We start from the raw sequence: 6,000 nt of genomic DNA, 5'->3' as shown, positions 1-6,000 counted from the left end.
TACAATACATGCATGTTTTGTTCAATCAAGTTCATATTTATATCAAAAAACAGCTTTTTACATTAGCATGTGATGTTCAGAACTAGCATACCCACCGCAAACTTCCGGTGAATTTGCTAAATTACTCACGATAAACGTTCACAAAAAAACATAATGATTTTAAGAATTATAGATACAGAACTCCTTTATGCAATCGCGGTGTCAGATTTTAAAATAGCTTTTCGGTGAAAGCACATTTTGCAATATTCTGAGTACATAGCCCGGCCATCACGGCTAGCTAATTTGACACCCACCAAGTTTGGCCCTCACCAAACTCAGATTTACTATAAGAAAATTTGGACAGGTTAAGTCATTCCACAGATTCTCAATTAGATTGAGGTCTTGGCTTTGACTAGGCCATTCCAAGACATTTAAATGTTTCCCCTTAAACCACTCGAGTGTTGCTTTAGCAGTATGCTTAGGGTCATTATCCTGCTGGAAGGTGAACCTTTGTCCCAAATCTCTGGAAGACTGAAACAGGTTTCCCTCAAGAATTTCCCTGTATTTAGCAGCATCCATAATTCCTTCAATTCAGACCAGTTTCCCAGTCCCTGCCAATGAAAAACATCCCCACAGCATGTTGCTGCCACCACCATGCTTCACTGTGGGGATTGTGTTCTCGGGGTGATGGGAGGTGTTGGGTTTGCGCCAGACATAGCGTTTTCCTTGATGGCCAAAAAGTTACATTTTAGTCTCATCTGACCAGGGTACTTTCGACCATATGATTGGGGAGTCTCCCACATGCCTTTTTGCAAACACCAAATGTGTTTGCTTATTTCTTTCTTTAAGCAATGGCTTTTTTACATTTATATTTACATTTTAGTCATTTAGCAGACGCTCTTATCCAGAGCCACTTACAGTAGTGAATGCATACATTTCAATTCATTTCATTAATTAAAAAAAAAATAATTCCCCCATACATTTTTCTGGCCACTCTTCCATAAAGCCCAGCTCTGTGGAGTGTACGGCTTGGATAGATACTCCAATCTCCGCTGTGGAGCTTTGCAGCTCCTTCAGTGTTATCTTTGGTCTTTTTTTTGCCTCTCTGATTAATGCCCTCCTTGCCTGGTCCATGAGTTTTGGTGGGCGGCCCTCTTTTGGCAGGTTTGTTGTGGCGCCATGTTCTTTCCATTTTTTAATAACAGATTTAATGGTGGTCCGTGGGATGTTCAAAGTTTCAGATATTTTTTTTATAACCCAACCCTGACCTGTTTGGAGGGCTCTTTGGTCTTCATATTGCCGCTTGCTTGGTGGTGCCCCTTGCTTAGCGGTGTTGCAGACTCTGGGGCCTTTCAGAACATGTGACACTTAAATAAAGTCCACCTGTGTGCAATCTAACTAATGTGTCTTCTGAAGGTAATTGGTTGCACCAGATTTTATTTAGGGGCTTCATAGCAAATAACAAGTTATTTTCTTTCATTTCACTTCACCAATTTGGACTATTTTGTGTATGTCCATTACATGAAATCCAATTAAAAATCAATTTAAATTACAGGTTGTAATGCAACAAAATAAGAAATACACCATAAATACTTTTGCAAGGCACTGTACATATCTACCTTCATCACTCCAGTATCCCTGTACATTGTAAATATGGTATTGGAACTGACCTTTCATATAGTATAATTACTTACTATGTTCTTCATATTTCTCATGTGTTTGTTCTAGTATTACATTGTTATTGCATTGTTTGGTTTTGAGTTCGCAAGGCATTTCACTGTACTTGTGCATGTGAGATTAAAACATTAGGAGTAAGGCAGGGCACACTGCTCCGCTATAAACTATAATTTATTCTTCACACCAGAGTGACGGAGAAGAAGCATCTCTCACATGATTGTTGACATCCTTTTTAGACCTATCAAATCCCCCAACAAAGCATGCATTAAATTGTAGTATGTATTTCCCCACAGAAGTGAAAGTATGGGCATCCAGATACATCTGTCCTGCAGGTACCTTTGCCCAAGAAGAGGTGCACCATATTTTGGAGAGGATTGAGTAAATGTGCATACATACCCCGGATACATTCAGAATTTGACTGGATAACAGACCTAGTCAGATTAACTCTGTGGTTTTGTAATAGCTAAACTAGTATACTCCCTGTGCTTGCTTTACTGGTCAAGCAACCTCAGCAGAGCGGCAACATAGTTGAAATCTGCTCAAGCCGCAAGATGGCTAATGTTAAAATTGTTATTGCCACCAAAGTGATGTTGCCTATACAGGTAATAAGTCTTCTCTCCTGCTCTGTCTGGCTAGTAAGAGTTGACGCTGGTGGCCACTGCGGTCTCCCCGTGCTTGTTCTTCGCTCTGCAGATGTATCTCCAGGTAATCTACGGCCATGATGCTCTGGGAGATGCGGGTGATGTGTCCCATTCCTCTGTTGATCAGCCTCCATGAGTCATGCACACTAATAGGACGGAGGTCCTGAACAGCGCACAGAGAATGAAAGAACTGGGTCAGAATTATACCTCCAAAAGGAGATTGATTGAGCCATTTCCCAGGCGCGAGATAACAAAAGGAGGGTGAAATGTAGAGTAAGGAAAGAATTTATTAAATGTGTTATTCTTTATTTAACCAGGAAGACACCATTGAGGTCAAAATACCGCTTTCACAAGCTGAAGAGATGAAGCATCACTGAGAAAAGGTGACCTCCAGTTTACCTGGCCAGGATAGGTCCATGTGAAGCTGAGATCCACCTCTGGTTCCCCCAGGACAGTACAGGTGATGTTGATATTGTCTCTTCTCGCAGAGGAAAAGGAAGCTTCAATGGTAACGTAGGGTGGGCCACTGGGCACTGTCAACAGAGTTAATGAACGACAAACCACAGAATTAAATAGGACATTTAATATAGGATCTCTATGGGACAAACCATTTTATTGACCAAGTGCTGTCCAGATGTGGTTACAGCTGTCACCGACGGTTTTAGGACAGAACACATTTCTAGTTGTCAGTAATCGTTAAAGTAAGACAAAAAAACACTGTACTTTCTATAGTAAAGTATATTTTTTATCTCTAGGATTGGAAACTTACTTGGTCAACCTTAATCCTATTTTCTACCTGCCTGTCAAAGCTGAAGTGAGAGATTTGATATCACCTGACACACACCATTTCATAAATTCACCACTGATCGAACACACTTAAAGCAGCCAAAGCGAGTCCATGTTTCCACTGCCATAGGCACAGGTCCAATTAAACAAAGAGCCGTACCGTATCATGGAATCGTCTTTCGATAACTCAGTGAAAAACACTATTCCTGGAAGCCGATGATGTACAGACAAAGTCTGCGTCCAAACTGGCAACCTATTTCCTTAATAGTTTTTTGACCAGGGCACATAGGGAGGTAAACCTGTAATCAATTCCAAATCAAATTTTATTTGTCACAGGAACCGAATACAACAGGTGTCGGTAGACCTTAGTGAAATGCTTACTTACAAGCCCTTAATTTTTCTTAACCTCTCTGGGGTATGTGGGACACACTATTCAACAGCCATGAAATAGCAGGGCGACAAATTCAAAACAACAAAAATCTCATAATTCAAATCTCAAACATTCAACTATTATATCCCATTTTAAAGATACGCTTCTCGTTAATCCAACCACATTGTCCGATTTCAAAAAGGCTTTACGGCGAAAGCAAATTTTGCAATAATCTGAGTACAGCGCTCAGATATGAAAACAAGCCATACAGATACCCGCCATTTTGGAGTCAACAGAAATGACAAAATTACATTATAAATATTCACTTACCTTTGATGATCTTCATCAGAATGCACTCCCAGGAATCCCAGTTCCACAATAAATGTTTGTTTTGTTCGATAAAGTTCATATTTATGTCCAAATACCTCCATTTTGTTCACGCGTTTAGTCCACTACTCCAAATGCAGGAAGCGTGCGCAAAATGTCACGACGAAAAGTTAAAAAAAGTTATATTTACGTTCGTAGAAACATGTCAAACGATGTATAGCATCAATCTTTAGGATGTTTTTATCATAAATCTGCAATAATATTCCAACCGGACAATTCCAATGTCTTCAAAAAAGAAAAGGAACACAGCTAACTCTCACGGGAGTGCGCGCCACTGGACTCATGTCATTCTCTCAGTCATCTGACTCCAGGACCTCTTATTCTCTCCCCAGTCACAGTAAAAGCATGAAACAACGTTCTAAAGACTGTTGACATCTAGTGGAAGCCTTAGGAAGTGCAAAATGAAGTCACTGTATACTGTATAGGCAATCACTTGAAAAACTACAAACCTCAGATTTCCACACTTCCTGGTTGGATTTTTCTCAGGTTTTTGCCTGCCATATGAGTTCTGTTATACTCACAGACATCATTCAAACAGTTTTAGAAACGTCAGTGTTTTCTATCCAAATCTACTAATAATATGCACATCCTAACTTCTGAGCCTGAGTAGCAGGCAGTTTACTACGGGCACGCCTTTCATCCGGATGTCAAAATACTGCCCCCTACCCTAGAGAAGTTAACTGCATTGTTAGTTAAGTGTTTAGTAAAACAATAGATGAGTAAAATGTTTTAAAATAACAGTAACAAATAATTAAAGAGCAACAGTAAAATAAAAATAGCGAGGCTATATACAGGGGTACCGGTACAGAGTCAATGTGCGGGGGCACAGGTTAGTCAAGGTAATTTGTACATGTAGAGTTAAAATGACTATGCATAGATAATAAACAGCAGCAGCAGTGTAAAAGAAGGGGGGGGCAATGCAAATAGTCTGGGTAGCCATTTGATTAGAAGCCTCGTGGACCTAGACTTGGCGCTCCGGTACAACTTGCCGTGCAGTAGCAGAGAGAACAGTCTATTACTAGGGTGGCTGGAGTCTTTGACAATTTTTAGGGCCTTCCTCTGACATCTGCCTGGTATAGAGGTCTTGGATGGCAGGAAGCTTGGCCCCAGTGGTGTAATGGGCCGTATGCACTACCCTCTGTAGTGCCTTGCGGTCGGAGGCCGAGCAATTGCCATACCAGGCAGTGATGCAACCTGTCAGGATGTCAGTCAGGATGCTTGCGATGGTCCAGCTGTAGAACTTCGAGGATCTGAGGACCAATGCCAAATCTTTTCAGTCTCCTGAGGGGGAATAGGCCTTGTCGTGCCCTCTCCACGACTGGCTTGGTGTGTTTGGACCATGATAGTTTGTTGTTGATGTGGACACCAAGGAAATTGAAGCTTCTCTACCTGCTCCACTACAGCCCTGGCGATGAGAATGGGGGCGTGCTCGGTACTCATTTTTCCTGTAGTTCACAATCATCTCCTTTGTCTTGATCACGTTGAGGGAGAGGTTGTTTTCCTGGCACCACACGGCCAGGTCTCTGACCTCCTACCTATAGGCTGTCTCGTCGTTGACCAGGCCTACCACTGTTATGTCATCAGAAAACTTAATGATGGTGTTGGAGTCGTGCCTGGCCATTCAGTCATGAGTGAACAGGGAGTACAGAGCACGCGCCACTGAGGGGCCCCCATGTTGAGGATTAGCATGGCGGATCTGTTGTTACCTACCCTTACCACCTGGGGGCGATCCATCAGGAAGCTTAGTGATGAGCTTTGAGGGCACTATAGTGTTGCACGCTGAGCTGTAGTCAATGAATAGCACAGGTCGGCAGTCATTTAGGCAGGTTACCTTAGTGTGCTCGGGCACAGGGACATGATGGTCTGCTTGAAACATGTTGGTGTTACAGACTCAGTCAGGGACAGGTGGGAAATGTCAGTGCCAATTGATCAGCGCATGCTCGGACTACATGTCCTGGTATCTGGCCCTGCGGCCTTCTGAATGTTAACCTGTTAATTTGTTCTCCTTCTGTGGCATCTCTATCAAAAATACAGCATCTCTGCTGTAACGTGACATTTTCTAAGGCTTCCATTGGCTCTCAGAAGGCGCCAGAAAGTGGAACGACGTCTCTGCAGTCTCTGGGTGAAAAACAGCAGGAGTTTTTGTGAGTGGTCAGGCAG

At 42.3% G+C, this 6,000-nt stretch overlaps 1 pseudogene; it reads right to left on the bottom strand.

Annotated features, from left to right (window-relative positions):
* Nucleotides 1–1,584: 1,584 nt before the first annotated feature.
* The window catches only part of LOC106586051 (platelet-derived growth factor receptor-like protein), a 28,084-nt pseudogene continuing 23,668 nt past the window's right edge, over nucleotides 1,585–6,000 (bottom strand).

This window comes from Salmo salar, chromosome ssa25, assembly GCF_905237065.1.
Source record: "Salmo salar chromosome ssa25, Ssal_v3.1, whole genome shotgun sequence".
Taxonomy (NCBI): domain Eukaryota; kingdom Metazoa; phylum Chordata; class Actinopteri; order Salmoniformes; family Salmonidae; genus Salmo; species Salmo salar.
This window is presented reverse-complemented; position numbering and strand designations above follow the sequence as displayed.